This window comes from Myotis daubentonii, chromosome Y (assembly GCF_963259705.1).
Source record: "Myotis daubentonii chromosome Y, mMyoDau2.1, whole genome shotgun sequence".
Classification (NCBI taxonomy): domain Eukaryota; kingdom Metazoa; phylum Chordata; class Mammalia; order Chiroptera; family Vespertilionidae; genus Myotis; species Myotis daubentonii.
In genome coordinates this window covers 734,667-756,105 of record NC_081862.1, presented here as the reverse complement: position 1 = coordinate 756,105, position 21,439 = coordinate 734,667, and positions in this window count along the sequence as shown.

Genomic DNA, 21,439 nt, shown 5'->3' with positions numbered 1-21,439 from the left:
AGCCTGGGTATCTACACTAATAAAAGAGAAAAATGGTAATTGGTGTACGACGATACCCTTTTCATTGGCTAATCAGGGCTATATGCAAATTAACTTCCAACAAGATGGCGGTTAATTTGCATATGTAGGCACAATGCAGGGAGGCGAAAGGGAAAGCAGGAAGAAGCCCCCTGCCACTGACAGTGATCAGAAACCCAGGGGGGAGCTAAGAGCTGGGGGGCAGGGCAAAGGCAGCCCTAGGGCCGCCTTTGCCCTGCCCCCCAGCCATGATCGGAAAATCAGGTGCCTTTGCCGCCCTGGCCAGTGATAGCAGGAAGTAGGGGTGGAGTCAGCGATGGGAGCTGAGCATGGTCGAAGCTGGCAGTCCCGGGAGCTAGGGGTCCCTTGCCTGGGCCTAAAGCGAAGCCCACAATCGCGGGGCCGCTGCAGCTGTGGGTCCCCGCTGCCCGGGCCGGACGCCTAGGCCAGAGGCGTCAGGCCTGGGCTAGGGGCCAATCCTGGGATTGGAGGGTGATGGGGGTCAACGCCTGAGGGCTCCCAGTATGTGAGAGGGGGCAGGCTGGGCTGAGGGACACTCCCCCCCCCCACACACACACACCCAGTGCACGAATTTCGTGCACCGGGCCCCTAGTTGTAAATAATGCTCCAGCAATCATAGGGGGTGCATATATTTTTATGTATTAGTATTTTGGTTTTCTTTGAACATATACCCAAAAGCAAAATAGATGAGTCATAAGGCACTTACCATTTTTAATTTTTTGAGAAAACTCCATGCTTTCTTTCAGTGGCTACACTGGTCTGCATTCCAACCAACAGTGCACAAGGGTTCCCCTTTCTACACATCCTCACTAGCACTTGTGTTTATTGATCTATGGATGATAGCCATTCTGACAGGTGTGAGGTAATATCTTGTTGTGGTTCTATTTTACATATGTTGGATGACTAGTGATATTGAGCATGTTTATAGATGTTTATTGGCCACCTGTATGTTCTGCATGGTGTAGGGAAGATTCTTTAACCAACTGATCCACCAAGCAAGGCTGTCGCTGTCCATTCTGCCAGGGGCAAATGTGTACCAGTCTGTAAGTGACACAGAAAGCAAATTCGTCATGTGCAAACTCTGGCGTGCACATCAATGCGAAGAGCAGGTGATGACAGCCAGGAAAAGGCCAGAGGATTATATATACTTCAGAAGGGGGTTCAGGGAGGAGTTTGTATGGAGGGTGGTGGCTGGCAGCGGTGCTGGCGAAGGAAGGGGCGGAGCAGAGTGGGGTCAAGTGCAATCTCGCTCACTGATCGAAGTTCATATGCAAAGAGCATCTTGTGCATGGCCAGCGCACCCAGCATAGCTGGTGCATCCTCCTTTCCACGAGGTGGCCCCAAACCCCCTGTGTAGGAGACACACCCTTGAAACCAAGACTATGCCTGAAGGATCCAGATAAGGGTCCTGGGGACATGCAATGAGCTCCAAGCACTGCCACCTGCTTATTGGCAGCTGCCCAGTTCAGGACCAGCGCCACCTGAGGGAAGGGGTTGGGGGGGGGGTAGGGGGCGGGTCCTGATGGGTCAGTAGACTGCAGATCTCGCCAGCACTTTGGGTCGGAAGTACCCGCAAGGGCCCTTTGGGTGAACACAGGAGCTTGTGTGTACAGGTGCAGGGTGGGGCATGGGAGGGACCACGAAGGCCAGGGTAGGAGGGGTGGCGAGGTGACCTCCACATTAAGCGTGACGCTGTGAAGAAACCGAGGCCCTAGGAGATGAGGGCCCAGGGGCTGCTGGGGCGGAGCAGTTACTGGACTTGGACCTTCTCTCCCAGGTGGTGAAAGCTGAGGCTGGGGACAAAATGAGTGCGGCAGAGGAGGCGGAGTCCCAGGTAGAAGCAGAGGCGAAGCCTGAGGAGCAGCGAGCAGAGCCAGGGCCCAGTGGGACAAGCACCTGGCCCACACTGGAGGTGCTGGTGGCCGTTCAGGTCTAGCTGAGCACTGAGAGCGCCCGAGCCAGCAGGGCCTACGTTCAGGTGAAGCGCAAGACCTCTTGGCATAGAAAGCCCACTCTTGAGTGCAGAAGGGCCGTCATCCAGTGCATCCCCAACTTCTGGGCCCAAGCTGTATCCTTGCCTGAGCCTTTCCGGCTTCACTGCTGACAAAGACCACAGGGAGTAAGTGGAGGAGGATCCAGGAGAAGGTGAAGGGAAGGAGGACAGAGGAAAGGGCCTCCCCTCCCCAGTGGCACAGCACTGGGCGAAACGAGGGCCAGCTTCTAGGTGTCAGGTCAGGAAGTATGGGCACAACGTACCACACCACAATCAGATAGTGGAAGGACACTTTTTCTGAGCAGTGGAAAGATCCTTGGAGGTAGTGTTTTGTGTTTCTTCCCTTTTGACCAAAAAACTCAGTGTAAACACTCAGCTCGTTTTAGCCAGGTTTAAGCCGAATGCTTCCAGTGTCCTCTCTCAACACATCAGATGCCCATAGGAATTCCAGGCAGGCTTCCTCCCTCCCACAGTCACACACACACAGGTATACACAAAGGAGCAGAAGTACACACACACACACACACACACACACACACACACACACCCTTTTATTGCAACTTGTGTGCAATAAAAGGCTTATTTCCAACCCGGAATGCAGCCTTTGTGACCCACATGGATCTCTAGAGGATGTGTGCTGCCACTGTTTCTGGAGACCATATATTCCGTGTCAGCGATCTCAAGGGACAAGGCCAGAGTACATGCAGACACCCTTAGCACTGCGTCATCTGCACAGGCGCACAGAGGACAGGGAGGGCTCAAAACATGTCAGGAAATGGACCCTCCCATTCTTAGGGCAGGAGCTCAGGTGAACATGAACCCACAGGTACCCTTGTTGTGAGCATGTGTGAAGAAAGGTAGGCGATGAGGAGGTTGGAACAGAGGCAATGTCTGCCATCCACGGCCAACTCTTCGTTGTCCCCAGAATGGCTCCATAGCTTTTAGCTGCCCATTTCGTTTCACAGCCTCTGAGAGCTCCTTGACCAAAGAGCAGATCGGGAACCACCGTAGATATCAGCCATCATTGGTGACGAAGATGAAGACCTGCTGAACTACTTGATCGATGTGGAGGTCAGACTGGGAGGTAGAGTGGAGCCTGGGATGGGGGTTGGGGCACCCTGTGAGACGTGTCCAAGCCGAAAGAAGTGGAGAGGAGGTGGGTGATTCCTGCAAGCAGGCTCGCTCCAGAAGCTGGCAGACAAGACACTTTACTAGTTGCATCTCTTGGCAGGTGAAGGAAGTGAGCCTTCCCTAATACCGCTGCAGGTTGATGTTTTTCTTCCGAAGCAAGCCCTACTTCCTGAACAAAATGATTATTAAGCAATATGATGTCAGCCTTGCAGATGAGTGACAGTTCCCAGGATGGGCCTTTGGAAGAGCAAGCAAATGGTGGATGGGTGGGTGTGGATATTAGGCCGTTGGGGATCCAGCCTTCCAACTTCCTTCCTGCAGGGTACAAGGCTTCTAGTTCCACTCCAATCCTCTGGTTCTGGGATTATGAATGTGGAGCCCCCAGCTGCTGGCAAGACACAATCAGCATCAGCTTATTCAACTGGCTGTCTGAACACACCCTTCCTGGGTCAGGCAAGATTGCTGAGGTGATATTTCTCTGGCCACTGTCAAAAAAGGTAATGGTGGAAGCCCTACGTGTGTGGAAAGCAGACTAGCAGACGGTCAAGTCCCCCTCTGCCCTGTGTTCTTCTTTCAGTGCCTCTAATTCACATTTCTTTCATACACACTGCTCAGCTCCCCTCAGCTGAGCCCAGAATGCTGGCAATGGCAGCAGGCTCTCTGTATGAGAATATTGAAGACCTGGGGTAGGAAAATTAAACAAGCCTGGAAAAAACAAAGTGTACTGACTGTGGATACATGCTTCAGAAGGGCCCAGCACACCTTCAGGCACATGGCAGTGTCTGTGAGTGTGGGTGTGTATGTATAGAAAGGGACACTCCAGATTCAGAGGAGATGGAGCAGAACATCAAATACGGCCACGAAGGACAGAAACTATGCAGAGTGTGCCCACACACCAAGGTTGGCTGAGGGATTCTGTCCATTCCCTTTACACAAGAAGAAAAGAGGAGAAAAGGATCGCCAGTGGAAGAGTCCGAGAGCATATGCCACCTAACATGAGTGTCACTGAAAGAACCATAAAGAAGCTTGCAAGGTGTTGATGACTGCGTTGTTGGTAGCAGGGACATGTAATAGTAGTGGGCACAAGACCTCACAAGGGGCTGTGGAAGCAGCATCTCCTGCATTTGAGCCTGCCTGGAAAGAGGCAGGGCTACAGAAAAGGAGACACCAGGCCTCGGAAGGCCTTTTGATGTTCCCTTCTTTCAGAGTGACTGGAGGAGGAGGGAAGAATGGCTGACTTCTGATGACAAGTCTTATAATTTGGCCAGGGTACAGGGACCTTGTGCACTACAGGAGTGCAGGGGGCGGACTTTAGATCCTCACCCTTAGGCTCTCAACTCCCTTGGCTTGAGCGGTCACTCACATAGACATGCCATGGTCAGACAGAAGACAGCTGACCTTTTCAAGATGGCTGCACTGCTCAACAGAAGCCATGGGCCCTGTCCTGTGAATGTGAAAGTTTACAGGTAGAGCCACCCTCCCTATGTGGGGTAGGCTTGCAAGGAAGTAAGCAAGAGCATGGGTCAGAGGAGTTACACACCAGGGAGGATGCTAAAGGCCTGGGTGTATGGAGGCAGGTGTGCACTGCAGCACCTTGCATGGGTTGCACTTGAGAAAGAGAAAAGGTCAAAGCTGTGTCAGTAGACCAAAGCCTTCCTTGTACAGTGGCAACCACATAAGCCAATCAGAACATTCTATAGGAGAGGAAACCTCAACACAACAAAGTTTATCTTCATGTCAAGCAAGGGTGAAATGTGAAACCCATTCCCAAAGGAGGCGAGCACATGAACAAAACTTGCCTTTTGTTAAAGTGGGGGACTGTCGTGCCTTTCTCCATTCCAGTTTTCACACTCAGCTTTTGGCGGGGATTTTGGTGTGTGAGGAATATGCAGAGGATATGATGGGATTGGGGGTGCTGGAGAGCACTGCACCTGGAGTCCGGACTTGCCCTTGATCCTGGTTCAATATAATTCATGATGTGGCCACCATTCCATTCCTCTTTTGGTAGCAGGGCTGCAAATGCTGCAAAGGAATCAGCTGCTGACTGAGACCTGTTTGTACATATACTGCCTGGGTGACCAACCCATAGCTTCAATGTGTTTCCCCGGAAGAGAGAGTATTTCTTACTGCTACTCTCAAAGACTTGTGCACCTTCCCAGCCTTAAAGGAGACCAAGTTTCTCTGTGACACATGAGAAAATCATTGTAGAAAGGAGTGGGAACACAAAGTTCCAGATTCTACTTGGTAATGTGAATGGGTGCCTATGAAAGAGAATAGGTCTTTTATTTACTAAGTAACTTTTTCAAAAGAGGAGTTTTCTTTATTTAAGGCATTTTTCTGGCTATAGCTCACTAAAAGCCAAGGTGGAGGAGGGGAGGAGTGGAGAGACAGTGATGAGTAGAGAAATGGGAGACAGAGGAAAGTAATGAACAGATTGAAAATGACAACCTAAACACAGTAAGAATGAGCCCCCTTTTTTGGCCATTGTTCTTTTAAGCATTTAACTTTGCACGAATGGAGCCACAGGCCTTCCTGTGACCTGCAGTTTGGATCTCAGATATGTAATAGCCTGGCATAGATAGCCTCGACTGCCCAGGACACATGTCCCTGTCTCTTTTAGTAGGGGACTTTTGGGTCAATAGGAAAGTGATCAGAAAAGTAATTCAGTAGTATAAAATTATGGTTAGTCTTCAATGAAAACAACAGGAGATGACCCACACCTAAGGGCCTATGAGGTATTAGTGTTGGGCTCTCTGGGGACTCTTGGGCTGCAGTTGGGAAGCCATTGCCAGTTGGGGAAAATAAGAGGTAGGGTTGTGTAGTTTGTTTCTTGCCTTCTCACTGATTGGAGGACATTTGCAAAGACCAGGTTGTGTGGCCAGCAAACTGCCCTTGCTCATAGCAACTTTTATACCACCTGCTGGTACCCCAAATCCCTGAGAGTATGTACCCAAACTGTGTCAAATCAATCCTGATCAGGATAGTGGCAGGTACATGAGCAGTGGGCTCCACAGGTTATCAGACCAGATATTTTCTTTTCTAAAAAAATGATTTCGGAGAGGTAGGGAGAGGGAGATAGAGATAGAAACATCAGTGATGAGAGAGAATCATCAATTGGCTACCTCTTGCACACCCTTGGGCATATGCACTGACTGGGAATCGAACCTTGACCTCCTGGTCCATAGGTCAACACCCAACCACAGAGTCATGCCGTCCAGGCAGTCAATTACTTTCAACACTTGCTCTTTGGAAGCTGGTAGGCTCAGAACCTGGGCCACATGGCAAGTAGGCTGGGTCTAGGAAACTTCAGGGATCTCCTGTTATTTGTGTTACCTTAGTTCTCAAGGGAACTTTAAGTAATAGAGGTCATCAGGATGCAGTAGTGGGTATAGGTCAAGACTGCCAAGAATGCTTTTAAGGACTTCATGTTGGAGGAAGTATAGGAAACTGAGACCCCAGAGGTGAGGGCACAGGTGATATTGAGGGCAGAGTTGTTGCTTGAGATGTAGGAACCTGCATAGGTTGCGGAAGTCAGATCGGGGATGAAGTCTGTCAGAAGGAGAAGTTGTGCCCATTGAGGAGTTTTCTGGTTACCACAGAGGAAGTAGAGGAGCAGTGGGAGTAGGAGTAGGGGCTGGAATGGGAGTTGGTGGAGGAGGCAAATGGTTAAAGGCAGAAGGGATAGAACAGTGGGAGGAGAGTAGAAAAATTCTTGAGCTGCAGTGGGAGGAGAAGGTAGTTGTGGAGGAGGACTGAGAAGAAGGTCAAGGAAAAAAAGGGGTGGTGCATTTGGAGGAAACAGTGGAGGAGGAGCCGGTGGATGGGAGGAGGTTGTGATAGAGCTTGAGGCTGTGAGGAAGGAGTTGGTGCTGGATGTAGGGTCTGTGTTGGAGGTGGAGGACTCTATGCAGGCAGTGGAAGTGTCAGCAAAGGAAGATGTGGTGGTGGAAAGGTAGGAATTTGTGCCATATCTAGAAGTGGGGAGGAGGAGGTGGCTGAAGAGCAGTTGGTCGAGGAGAAGGAGTTTGGGGTAGAGCAGGGGCCCGAGAGTGAGGAGCATTGGGAAGTGAAGTAGATGGAGGGAGAAGTGGCAGCAACTGATGAGATTTTGGGGGAACTGGAGGTGGGGAGGGAGGAGGAAGTGGTGGCTGAAGAGCAGTTTGTGCAGGAAGAGGAGAGTGAGATGCAGCAGGGGTCTGAGGAGGAAGGGCTGGAGGGGGAGTTGGTGGTACAGGAGCAGTTTCTTGTGGAGGGTGAGTACCTCATGCAGGTAGTGGAAGTGGTAGCAGGGAATGAAGTGTTGGTGGCAGGGGAAGAAATCTTGTGGGAGCTGGAAGTGTGGAGGGAGGTGGGAGAAATGGCTGGAGAAGAATTGGTGGTAGAGGAAAAGGATCATGAGATCCAGCAGGTGACATACGGGGAGCAGGAATGGGTGGACGAGGGGATGGAGAGGGAAGTGGCAATAGGAGAGGAGATTTTTTTGGAGCTGGAGGTGGGGAGGGAAGAAGAGATGACTGCTGAGAAGGAATTGGTGGAGAAGGAGGAACATGAAGTCCAGCAGGAAGAAGAAAGCAAGGAGCAGTGTAGGGGGGAAGAAGGCCTAGAGGGGGATGTGGTGGCAAAGGATCACTTTGTGGATGGAGAGGAGGGTGAGGTGCAGGAGGGGCCTGAGAGTGAGGAGCACAGGGAAGACCAGGAGGTCCTGGAGGGGGAGTTGGGGGCACAGGAACATTTTGTCCTGTGGACAGAGGGCCTCATGCAGGTGGTGCGGGTGGTGCCAGGGCAGGGCATGTGGGCAGGGGAGGAGGTTTTCCCAGATCTGGAAGTGGGGAAGCAGGAGGAGGTAGTGGATGAAGAGCTGAGGGTGGAGGAACAGACTGAGGTCCTGCAAGGGCCTGACCAACAGGAGGAGGGAGGGATGGAGGAGCAATTAATTGCAGGGGAGCAGTTTGTCCCCAAGGGGGAGGGGGAGAATGCCATGAAGGCAATGGAGGAGGTGGGCGAGGCAGAGCCACAGTCAGAGGCTGAAGCAAAGCCACAAGAAGAGAAGCCAGTGAAGCAGGAGCAGGCCCAATCAGGATCTGGGGGCAAGTGCACCTGGTCCCCATTGGAGGTGCTCCAGGCCCTTCAGTTGGAGATGGAGCCCGTGAATGAGCAAGCCAGCAGGGCCTTCTCTCGGCTCAGGCGCAGGACGTGGCAGAGGCGCAAGCCCTATTTCGAACTGAGAAGCCTCAATATCGGGCACATTCCTGGGTTCTGGCCCACAGCTGTATCCTTGAGGGTAGAGGAGCGGGACCACAAGGTGCATGGGGCAGTGCAAGAGAAAGGTGTCAGTGGGGATGGTTTGGATAGAAAAGACACATTTAGGGCAAGCTTGGGACAGTGAGCCCCAGTCTCCCAGGATCCTGGAGATGCCCTCTGTCTTATACAGGCACCATAGAAGCAGTACCTGAGGGTCTAGGGGCAGAGCTCCAAAGCAGAGGCATACATAGACCAGAGGCTGATGCCCACAGACAGGGCTGTGTTGCACGGGCTCTTCTGGGACTAACTAACACTGCCCTACAGGTCGTCTGTATGTCCAACTCCTCAGTCAGAGGCAGGAATGTGTGATGTTTAGCCTGTCAAGCCCTCAGCACAAAACAATCTGGTGGGCATCAGGGTCTATCAGGAAACAGAGTGGTGCTGTGCCCCTTTCTGCCTTTTATGGAGAAGGAGTGGTCTTAGGGGAAGGAGAGGCCAGGCCAGGCTGCACTTTCTAGCTGGTCCAATACCAGCTTCCAGGGTGCAGGCTCCTTGACCCAAAGCAGTTTGTCAACCACCCGGAGTTGTCGGCTATGATCAGCGTCCAAGATGAAAACATGCTCGGCCACATGATCGATTTGAAGGTCAGTCCGCCTGCTCCAAGGAGCATGGAGGGCAGGTGGGGAAATGGCCTGTCCCTGAAAACAGTAAAGGCGGGAGCCCTGGCCTGGGACTTCACTCTCTGGATCCACTTTCCTTCTGCAGGTGAGGGAAGTCAGGCATCCTGGGGATTGCTGCATCATTAGCCTGTACTTCCGCAGCAACCCCTACTTCCGCAATGATGTGATTGTGAAGGAGTATCTCATCACCCTCACAGGTAAGAGGAGGCTCCCTGCATGGGCTGCAGCTGGTGGTGGGCAGGGTTGGAAGGTGATGCACCCCATTTCACATACCCCTCTCCTGCAGGATACAGGGTGTCCCGTACCACTCCCATTCAGTGGTACCAGCATTATGAACAGGAGGCCTACAGCCGCATGCACAATGACAGCACCTTTAATTTCTTCAACTGGTTCTCTGACCACAGCATGGCAGGATCTGGCAGGATTGCTGAGGTGGGACATCACTGGCCATGCCAGCATATAGCTTCCTGTGTCTGCCTGCTGCTTGGGTTTCTATTCGGGTCCCTGTGCTCTCCTGACCCAGGTCTGTTTGCCCTACCAGATCATCAGCAAGGACCTGTGGCTCAATCCCCTGAAGTACTATGAGAGGACGATGGCCCCCCGTGAGTGGACAGGATGGGTGAGGAGGGGCTGCCTAGACTCTCCCCTGGTGTGCTGCCAGGTTCCTGGGCCATTACTTTTCTCTCTTATGGACACCTGGATGCTGGGAGGGATACAGCCTGTGACACCAGGTCCTCAGGGTATGGGCATGAAACAGGAACTACCAGCACAACAAGGGCAGTGCAATTCCAGTTCAGGCAGGGGGGCTTAGGCAGGAGGAGGGAATGTGCATGTCCACTGTCACTCAGAGTAAATGCAGATTACCTGAGTCACTCCTCTGAACTCTCCCTCTAGGCCGCCCACAGCACCTTCAGGCCTTGCCACCTGCCCCTCAACAGGGGCTGGCATGACATGTTCTTCCTATACTCCTTTCCACAGGTGTCTTCGAATCTTCCTCATGCCGAGGCCTAGGCTGCTGTGCCACCACACCAGGTTGCTCTATTGCTGCTCACCACCATCCCCTATTTCGCTAATGTCTCCTCTTCCTCCCAGGACCAGTGGGAGAGGCCTGCTCCTTATCAGTAGGTTAGGGTGCAAACTGTCAGCCACAAAGCTGGAGGAATCCTTCAGGATCCCAGTTGCCACAGTCACCCCCTTTCCATGTTTGGGCCGGGAATGATTACTTAATACTCGTTAATAATGCCCAGAGAAGATACCGACCCTACTGGTGTGTTTAGGGGAACTCCCAGAGTTGCTGAGGAGTATGAGGGACTATCTGCTTTATTTCCAATGACAGTGGAGCACATACGGTGCTTTTTTCAGATAAGCATGTCCTTTCAAGTAGACATGGTTTTCCGGCACAGAAAAGAAGTGAAGAAGGTCCCTGCAGCAAGGTACTCAGACAAGGAGATACCCAGAGAATGCAATAACATAGACAGCAAAATAAAATAGCATCAAGTCTGTTTGCCTGCGTGTGGTTTGTGAATAGGTTGCAACTTTTCTATGGGCTCTATGGAAATCACCAGTTCCTGTGAGGGCAGGTCCCCCCTTGCTGTTGCAGAAGTGGGTATGTTATGCTTTGGGATTTCATGGGTAGCCAGAATTCTTCCTGTATGGTGGTGACTGGGGAGGAAGACGAAGTAAGAGAAGGTCCAGTAATGTGGGCTGAGCTTTTTACTCAATGAGACAAGGAAATTCAAGGAAAGGGCCCTGGGAGCAAGGTTCAGTGCTCTGGATGTCCGAGTATCCTCCCTGTGGGAAGACAGCTTGCACATTCAGAGCAGGCAACCTGGAGGAAGTCCGAACATACATTTCACAGTTGAACCAATGCTTTCCATAGAGCTATGGCATATACACACCCTCAGTCACAGACATAAGCTTCTACACAAAGTTGTGTTGGACCATCTCTTGATATCATACAGACACCAATCCAGAACACTTTGCCTCAGGACATTCTGTAGTGTGTGGGTTCCTGACCACATGTAGGAATTATTTTACAACAGAAGTTCAGTTGGCTTTGAGACTATGTATATTACAGTTTAGGGCAGTGAAACAAAAAAGGATTTGGTACAAAAGAAACAACAGGGGAGGACATAATCAGTTCTCTGCTATGTCTATCTAGAAATATTAGATGAAAAAAGTAAGCTACTGGGGCTGCTTTAGCTCACTGGGAAGTGAAGGTCACAGTGATAGAGTATAGAATGTTGGGGTGCTTTACCTCACTGGATGTGAAGGTCAGTGTGACAGAGTGAGCCATGGTGGGGATGCTTTAGCTTACTAGGAAGTGAAGGTCACAGTGACACAGTGAGTCATGTTGGGGTATCTTTAGCTCACTGTGTAGTGAGGATCACAGTGTCTCAAGTGAGCTATGATTGGGCTGCTTTAGCTCACTGGGAAGTGAAGGTCACAGTGACAGAGTGAGCCATGGTGGGGCTGATTAGCTCAATGGGAATGTCAAAGTAACAGAGTGAAGCATGGTGGGGCTGCTTTAGCTCACTGTGACTTGAAGATTACCATGGCAGAGTTGGCCAAGGCGGGAATGCCTTAGCTCACTGGGATGTGAAGGTCATTGTGACAGAGTGAGCCATGGTGGGGATGCTTTAGCTCACTCAGAATTGAAGGTCACTATGATAGAAGTGAGTCATGCTGGGGCTGCTTTAGCACATTGAGAGTGTGGGTCATTGTGACAAATAATGCTTGGGGTGGCTGTTCAACTCACTGTGAAATGAAGGTCCTAGTGACAGTGTGAGTTATGGTGGGTCTGCTTTAGCTCACTAGGAAGTGAAGGTCACAGTGACACAGTGAGTCATGGGTGGGCTGCTGTAGCTCCTGGGAAATGCAGGTTACAGTGACAAAAGTGAGCGATGGTGGGGCTACTTCAGCTCACTTGAAAGTGAATATCACAGTTACAGAAGTGAGCCATGATGGGGATGCTTTAGCTCATTGGGAAGGGAAGTTCACAGTGACAGAGTGAGTCATGGTGAGGCTGCTTTAGCTCACTGGGGTGTGAAGGTCACAGTGACAGAACTGAGCCATGGTGGGGATGCTTTAGCTCATTGGGAAGGGAAGGTCACAGTGACAGAGTGAGCCATGGTGGGGCTGTTTTAGCTCACTGGGGTGTGAAGGTCACAGTGACAGAAGTGAGCCATTGTGGGGCTGCATTAGCTCATTGGGAAGTGCTGGTCACTGTTGCGTAAGTGAGTAATTTTGGGTTGGCTTAGCTCCTGGGAAGTGAAAGTAACAGTGACATAAGTAAGCTAAAGTGAAGCTACTTTTGCACACTTGGAAGTGAAGGTGACAGTGAAAGGGCATGCCATGGTGGGGCTGCATTAGCTCACTGAGAAGTGAAGATCACAGTGACACTAGTTAGCATGGAACTGCTGCTTTAGGTCACTGGGAAGTGATTGTCACAGTGACAGAGTGAGTCATTGTTGGGCTGCTCTCAGCTCCCTGGGAATTCAAAGATTGTGTCCTTGAAGATAGGATCATGGGATAAGCCTTTGACTAGCTGCCATTGTCCATTGCTCCCCTGTTCCAAATCTCATGGGAACCTTCAGAATTAAGGAGGAAGTAAAAAAGTCATGCTTGATAAGGGGCATGAGTGTACTCCAGAGCAAGACTGCACAGACTCATTGTCCTGATGGCTTTTTATTGTTTTGTGTTTTTTTCTGTAGACAAGAATATAAGAGGTGTATATCAGCAGAATATTCATCAGCTCTTAAGTGTCTTTTAACATGCTTATGCATCAAAATGAGTGTATGGGACAGTTTGAAATTATTCTTTTGTCTGTTTTGCTTCTGTCTTAGGTCGCTCTTGTTTTTATGTTTTTTTTTTGTTTGTTTGTTTTGTTTTTTTTTTTTTATTGTTTGTTCTCCAACTTCATCTGTCCTTGGGTTTAGCTGGCACAAATGTCATTAAATGGGTTTTTATTCTCCACTTTCTCAGGCCAGAGTGATTTATGCTATGTATTCTGTGGTTAGGGAAGAGGGTATAAGCCATTTTTTTTTCAAGTGTCCTTGGTTAGGCAAGATAAGGTCTTGTGCCGAAACCGGTTTGGCTCAGTGGATAGAGCGTCGGCCTGCAGACTGAAGGGTCCCAGGTTCGATTCCGGTCAAGGGCATGTACCTGGGTTGCGGGCACATCCCCAGTGGGGGGTGTGTAGGAGGCGGCTGTTGGATGTTTCTCTCTCATCGATGTTTCTAACTCTCTATCTCTCTCCCTTCCTCTCTGTAAAAAAATCAATAAAATATATATATATATTTTTAAAAAGATAAGGTCTTGTAATTCACAAGCTGGGTGTACTAGTAAGTTGACAAACTTTGTTGCCTTGCTTAATTTTCTTTTCTCAATTTTACCATTCTACTTGCCCAGGTATTTTCTAAGCTGTTTACTATCTTGCCTCACTCTGACTCATGGTGTCAGTACACCTTGCCCTAATTTGACCTGTTTACTTTTCTTGACATCAATATGGTCTTCATGTGGATTCTGTTGTTTATCTATGAGGCTCTTTTTAGATATAAAGTGTACAGGGAAATGTGAGTAGATCCTGGGATGGGATTGTTTAACCAGCAATATACAGGTCACCCACCATGTATTAAACAGTTTCTTTGCTGACACTATATTTAGTATTATTAATTTTAGATAGGCTTAAGCTATTTGTCTCAGGCCCTCTATCAGTTGCACACTTCAACATGTAAACAACACCATCAGTAGTACCCTTTCTTTCTTTATTAAAAAAAATATATTGTAATTATTTCAAAGAGACAGTGAGAGGGAGATAGGTACTTTGGGAACCATTTCAGGTCTTGGGATAGCCAGGTCAAAGGGAGCACAGAGGCCTTGTAATCAATATAGTAGAATGGCCAAAGGCCTCTCTGAGCATGGGCCTAATTGGGATGTCCAAGAACTCTGAGCCTGGAAACCATAATCAGTGCAAAGACATAGGGTACACTGTGCCCTTCAGTAGCCAAAATGATTTATGTCACTGTTGGAAACAAGCCTTCTTTGTCTCTTGAGTAGTATACAGGTTACTGACCAAGAGCATGAGAAGTCTACTAGAGAGAGCAGATGAGCAGAGGCTAGAGAGAGCTCAGAGAAGAGAGTTAGTAGGCACAGAGAATGTAGCCCTTATGTGTGCAGGAGAAAGGAGAGCTCAGATTGAGCTGATACTGCTACAATGTAAGGTTAAGAGCTCACAGAGAACTCAGATATAGCTATCCTGTTAACCAGCCAGTGAGCTGAGCCGGGGAGATGGGAGAAGCTGCTGAGCCAGAGAGCTAAGAGAAGCTGCTGTCGCTAAAGCTCTAAGGGAGAGCTCAGGTACTGCTATGTAAAGCTAGGAGTCTAAAGAGCAGCATGCGGCTGCTCAGATAATAGCTGTGGGTACAGAGACTGATTCTGCTTTATGGGAAAGATATGTATTTACCAGCCAGTGTCCGGCTGCCTGCCTATATGGAATTTGATGTATAGGACTGGCTTTCTTGCCACTGGCTTCTGCAATAGTCATTCTGATACGCCCACAACCTCTCCTGGCTTCTCTGCTGTGCCACCAAGAATTGACCTGCATCATTCACACTGGTTGGACTAAGTTCCCAACAGTTAGTATAGTGGGCAGGGTTCAAAAGGACCTGCCCTGGTGTAGTCAAATGGGAGAATTTTGAAGAATATGAGGACTCATTTCCACTCAGAGAAGCAGATTCGTGCAGTGCTCCTGCATGCTCTGATAAAAACATCAATGATAAGAGAGTATGATCAGCTGCCTCCTGCATGCCCTATTGAAGTGTGCAACTGTGGGATAGCAGTTCAGAGAGATGATCTTTTTTATTGCTGGGTTCTTAGAGAATTCCATTTCTTGTAGGAGACTCAGTATCTCGATTCCTGGCATGAACTATAATGGATGATATATATTTGTTGAAAATTCTGTTGGGGAATGTCATTGACAATTTTTCTGTTATTGATCTTTTTTGGGACTATGAGAGATCTTTCCCTTCTGCCTCTGGCTGCATTATTGTGAGGATTTCCTTTGTTAATTTTCACATTGCCTTTGACTCAGATCTTTCCCCAAAGCAAATCAAGAGTCAGGTGTCCTTCATTTGTCACCTTTTGTCCTAAAGTGCCAGAAAGAACCTGTTCTAGGTGTCATGTCCCTGTTGGAAGGAAATTGCAGATTAAAATCCTAACAAGGAGACATATATAGATTTCCTCCTACCTTCGCAGCAGCTCCGCCCAGTCTCTCAAGAAAAAGCCTAAACTTCCATTTTTCTCCCACAAGACCTAGATAACCATTCCCAGTTTCACTTTGGAAAAACAGCCTGGTCCTAGATAGCACTCCCAGTTTCCTCCCACAGACCCTTTGGAAAAGCAGCCTCAGCAGTTTCTTCTCTACAAAGATGTTTCCTTTGTTTTCCATAGTTGCATATGGTGTCACCATAGCTTGCATGCCAGAAATTTAACACTTTTCTGTTCTCAAATTACTCATTTTTTTAAAAATATATTTTATTGTTTTTTTGTTTGTTTTTTTTTACAGAGAGGAAGGGAGAGGGATAGAGAGTTAGAAACATTGATGAGAGAGAAACATCGATCAGCTGCCTCTTGCACACCCCCTACTGGGGATGTGCCCGCAACCAAGGTACATGCCCTTGACTGGAATCGAACCTGGGACCCTTCAGTCCGCAGGCCAATGCTCTATCCACTGAGCCAAACCAGTTAGGGCTCAAATTACTCATTTTTTGTTACTAAAAGAAAATAAATGTTTTGTTTTTTAGTAATGCCATCAGTACAGTCTACCAATTCTGATGTTGAGGATAGCATGCATAATGAACTGTGGGTAAAACTGATGAAACTGCAGAAACTTGGTAAACCGCCAGCGTGGTCAAATGTGTTTCCAGATCCCTAAAGGTGGTGGAGGAGTTCCCCAAGTCTGGGTAATCTCCTTAACAGAAATTTGGCTGCAGAAGAACCCATGGCCTGTGTACACAGAATAGCTTTGATGTAGTGAGAAAACACACAGAGATAGACTGAAAATTTTATATTCATGGCTTGTTAGAAGCAGCATGAAATTCACTTGTCAAAACTCAAATGGTGCTTTAGGCAATTTTCAGTGACCTGGAGTCCTGCTAACATGTTTCCTAGGATGGCTTAGTGGACAAATGGGAAAAGCAAGGTAGGCACTTTCTATTGCCTTACTGATATTTTCCAACCAAACGTGCCATTCATGAACCATTGGTCAATATACAAATAGCAGTAACATGTGAGAACTTTGTAATTTTGTAAGAAAGGCTTGTTATTTGTCCCAAAAGAGAGTTATCTTTTTCGACTGACCCAACACTTACCTGATTTACAACTTGTTCCTTTTGTGGGGTCATGATACATTTTGAATCAATTTGTCTGAATTTCTTGTCACATTGAGGAGAATTCATTACAGCAGGACACACATGCTAACATCATTTTATTTATTTATTTTAAAAAATCTTTATTGTTGAAAAAGTGTTAAAAATGGTCCCCTTTTCCCATTGAGGTCTCTGAGCCTACCCCACACCCTACAACCAGACCTTAATGTTCCTATTGTTTGTGTCCATGGCTTAGGCATATATGCATACAAGTGCTTTGGTTCATTACTTCCCACCCACCCTCCCTAAACGTCCCCCTGAAGTTTGACAGTTTGTTTGATGCTTCTATGTGTCTGGGTCTATTTTTGTTCATCAATTTATGTTGTTCATTAGATTGACATATGAGTGAGATCATGTGATACTTATCTTTGTCTGACTGGCCTATTTCAATAAACATAATGCTCTCCCGTTCCATCCATGCTGTTGCAAATGATAAGTTATTTCTTTTATATAGCTGTGTAGTATTTCATTGTGTAGATATACCACAGTTTTGTTTTGTTTTTTGTAATCCACACACCTGCTGATGAACACTTGAGCTATTTCCAAATCTTAGCTATTGTAAATCATTCTACTATGAACACAGGAGTGCATATATTCTTTCGGATTGGTGTTTCTAATTTCTTAGAATATATTTCATCAAGTGGAATTGCAGGGTCAAATAGGAGTTCCATTTTTAATTTTTTGAGGAAACTCCATACTGCTTTCCACAGAGTCTACACCAGTCTGCATTCCCACCAGCAGTGTACTAAGGTTTCCTTTTCTTCATATCCTTGCCAGCACTTGTCTTTTGTTGATATGTTGAAATTAGCCACCCTGACAGGTGTGAGGTGGTACCTCATCGTTGTTTTAATTTGCATCTCTCAGATGATTAGTGACATTGAGAAGTTTTTATATGCCCCTTGGCCTTCTGTATGTCCACTTTGGAAAAGTGTCTATTTAGGTTAGTGATGGCGAACCTATGACACGTGTGTCAGAGGTGACACACGAACTCATTTTTTGGTTGATTTTTCTTTGTTAAATGGCATTTAAATATATAAAATAAATATCAAAAATATACATCTTTGTTTTACTACGGTTGCAAATATCAAAAAAAATCTATATGTGACACGGCACCGGAGTTAAGTTAGGGTTTTTCAAAATGCTGACACGCCGAGCTCAAAAGGTTTGCCATCACCGATTTAGATCCTTTGTCCATTTTTTAATTGGGTTGTTTATTTTTCTTTGGTTAAGTTGTATGAGTTCCCTATAAATTTTGGAGAATAATCCCAAATCAGGTGTATCATTGGCAAATATATTCTCCCATGCACTTGGGGGGGGGGGGTATGACAGATATATGAGATTTTGCTATCTATGGCTTCTTCTAAGATTTTTATGGTTTTACATCTTACATTTAAGTCTTTTATCCATTTTGACTTTATTTATTTTGTGTGGTGTAAATTGGTTATCTAATTTCATTTTTTTAAACATGTATCATTCAATTTTCCCAACACAATTTATTGAAGAGACTGTCTTGACTCCATTGTATGCTCTTGCCTCTTGTCAAATATTAATTGAGCATATTGGTTTGGATTGATTCTGGGTTCTCTGTTCTATTTCATTGGTCTATATGCCTATTCTTGTGCCAGTACCAGGCAGTTTTGAGGACAGTGGCTTTGTAGTGTCATTTGGTATGTAGTATTGTGATCCCTCTAACTATGTTTTTGTTTCTCAAGATTGCTGTGGCTATTAGGGGTCTTTTAGATTCCATATAAATTTTTGGAGAGTTTGTTCTTGGTCTGTGAAATATGCCATTGGTATTTTAATAGGGTTTGCATTGAATCTGTAAATTGCTTTGTGTAGTATGGCCATTTTAATGATATCAATTCTAGAAATTCATGAGCATGGTATATTCCTCCACTTTATATTGTTCCCTACTTCTTTTCAGTGTCTGGTAGTTTTCTGCATACAGGTCTTTTATCTCCTTGGTTAAGTTTTTTCCTAGTTATCTTAAATTATTTTGGTGCAATGGTAAATGGAATTGTTTTTTGTTTCTTTTCTGTGAGTTCATGATTGGTATATATAAATGCCAAAGATTTATGGGTGTTAATTTTGTATCCTGCTACATTGTATAATCCATTTATTAAATTTAGTGGTTTTTTGATGGAGTCTTGAGGGTTCTCTATACTTAGTATCATGTCACCTGTGAATAATGACAGTTTTACTTCCTTTTTCCCCAATTTGGATGCCTTTTATTTCTTCTTCTTGTCTAATCTCTATGGCTAGCATTTCCAGAACCATTTCAAATAGGAGCGGTAAAAGTGGGCATCTCTGTCTTGGACCTGTTCTTAGGGGAAATAGTTTCAGTTTTTGTCCATTGGATATGGTGTACGTTTGTCATATAAGGTTATTTTTAAAATTTTCTTTATTATTTAAAGTATAACATAGCATTACATATGTGTCCTTTCCCCTCATTGATTCCTTCCCAGGCACTGTCACCCCCCAGGATATGCCCCCTCTATGCCAGTGTCTGTGTCCATTGGTTATGTTTATATGCATGCATACACGTCCTTTGGCTGATCTCTCACCCTCTCCCACTTCACTGCCTTCCTCTGAAGTTTGATCTTAGGTTTGATGCTTTTTTGTCTTAGGATCTATTTTTGTTCATCAGTTTATTTGTTCATTATATTCCAGAAATCATGTGATATTTACCTTTCTCTGACTGGCTTATTTCAGTTAGCTTAATGATCTCTAGTTCCGTCCATGCTGTTTGGTAAGAAGTCCTTCTCTTTTACAGCAGCATAGCATTCCATTGTGTAGTTTTCTAATCCATTCATCTGCTAATGGGCACTTAGGCTGTTTCCAAGTCTTAGCTATGGTAAATTGTGCTGCTATGAACATAAGGGTGCATATATACTTTCTGATTGGTGCTTCTAGTTTCTTGGGTTATATTCCTAGAAGTAGAATCACTGGGTCAAATGGGAGTTCCATTTTTAGGTGTTTTTTTAAAAAAATAATGCTAAATCCAATGAGCATATTTTATTTATTTTAAATATATTTTTATTGATTTTAGAAAGGAAGGGAAAGATGAAAACATCCATGATGAGTGAGAATCATGGACAGGCTGCCTCCTACACACCCCTACTGGGCATCGAGCCCACAACCCAGGCATGTGCCAGGGACTGGGAATCAAACCCAGGACCCTTCAGTCTGCAGGCCAATGCTCTACCCACTGAACAACACCGGACAGGGCAAGTTTTTAGTTTTTTGAGGAAACTCCATGCTGTTCTCCACAGTGGCTGCACCAGTCTGCATTCCTACCAGCAGTGAAGGAGGGTTCCCTTTTCTCCACATCTTCGCCAGCACTTGTCATTTGATTTGTTGATAATAGCCATTCTGACAGCTGTGAGATGGTACCTCATTGTCGTTTTGATTTGCATCTCTCAGATGATTGGTGACTTTGAGTATGTTTTCGTATGTCTCTTAACCTTCCTTAAGTCTTCTTTTGAAAAGTATGTATGTAAATCCATTGCCCATTTTTTGATTGGGTTGTTTATCTTCCTTCTGTTAAGTTGTATGAGTTCCCTGTAAATGTTGGAGATTAAACTCTTATCATTGATAACATTGGCAGATATGTTCTCCCATGCAGTGGGCTTGTTGTTTTGTTGATGGGTCCTTTTGCTATGAAGAAGCTTTTTATTTTGATGTAGTTCCATTTGTTTATTTTCTCTTTAGTTTCCATTGCCCTAGGAGCTGTATCAGTGAAGATATTGCTTGGGCATATGTCTGAGTTTTTGCTGCCTTTGGATTCCTAATACTTTTATGGTTTCCCATCATACATTTAAGTCCTTCATCCATTTTGAGTTTACTTTTGTGTATGGTGTAAGTTGGTGGTCTAGTTGCATTTTTGCATGTGTCTGGCCAAATTTCCCAGAACCATTTATTGAAGAGACTGACTCCAATGGTTGGGGTTGACTTCTGGGTTTTCTATTCTATTCCATTGGTCTATATGTCTGTTCTTGTGCCAGTACCAGGCAGTTTTGAGAATAGCAGCTTTGTAATACAGCGTAATATCTGGTATTGAGATTCCTTTTACTTTGTTCTTCTTTCTCAGGGTTGCTGCAGCTTTCGGGGTCTCTTTTTTTTCCAGAGGAATTTTTGGGGAGTTCTTTCTACATCTGCAAAATATGCTGTTGGTATTTTAATGGGAAGTGCATTGAATCTATAGATTGCTTTGGGTAGTATAGACATTTTAATGATGTTGATTCTACCAATCCATGAACACGGTATGTTCTTCCATCTGTTAATGTATTCCTCTACCTCATTTTTAAGTGTCCTGTAGTTTTCTGAGTAAAATTCTTTTACCTCTTTAGATAAGTTTATTTCTATGTATCTTAATTTTTTGTGTTGCAATGGTATATGGGATTTTATTTGCTTAGTTTAACTTTCTGTGAGTTCATTATTGGTGTATAAGAAAACAATAGATCTCTGGGTATTAATTTTGTTATTCTGCTACATTGCCACATTTATTTATTAAATCTAGTAGTTTACTGATGGACTCTTAGGGTTTTCTATGTACAATATCATGTCATTTGTGAATAAGGATATTTTTACTTCTTTTTTTCCAGTTTAGATGCCTGTTATTTCTTCTTCTTATCTGATCGTCAGCATACCCAGCACTATATAGAACAGGAGTGGCGAGATTGGGCATCCCTATCTTGTTCCTTTTCTTAGGGGAAATGGTTTTAGTTTTTCCTTTAGTTTTTAGTTTTGAGTAACATGTTGGGTATAAGTTTGTCTTATAAGGCTTTTATTATGTTGATGTATGATATCTCTAATCCCACTTTGTTGAGAGTTTTTATCAAAAAACGCATCTTGGATTTTGTCAAATGCTTTTTCTGCATCAATTGATGTGATCATGTGCTTTTTGTCTTTTAATTTGTTTATGTGAT